Here is a 340-nt window from a genome sequence, read left to right as displayed (position 1 = left end):
CTACAAAATGCAAGGACACCGCCCAACCCTTTCGAAGGAAGGATACAGCATCAACAGACCGCTGTCAAGGGCTATGCTCACTGTCATTCCATCGACAAGTGAGACACGCCAAGCCTATGAACGCTCCATGTTGTCCCAAGAACCAAGGGCAGCTACCCCGGAGCACTTAGAGCCATCCCCCCTCCAAGCGAAGGAGCACAACCATTGTGCTTCCCCCGGGCCTCACCAACATATTTCCCTACCTACTACCCAAAGGGCACCCACATCCACTATCCCTGGCGATCAAAGCCAAAGGGATATTGAAACAGGACGACCCAATCCAATCCAAACCCAAGCTAGC

Source organism: Cynara cardunculus (genome assembly GCF_001531365.2).
Source record: "Cynara cardunculus var. scolymus isolate 2C chromosome LG 16, CcrdV1, whole genome shotgun sequence".
NCBI classification, from domain to species: domain Eukaryota; kingdom Viridiplantae; phylum Streptophyta; class Magnoliopsida; order Asterales; family Asteraceae; genus Cynara; species Cynara cardunculus.
The sequence above is the reverse complement of the archived record's forward strand: the minus strand, read 5'-3'. Positions refer to the sequence as shown.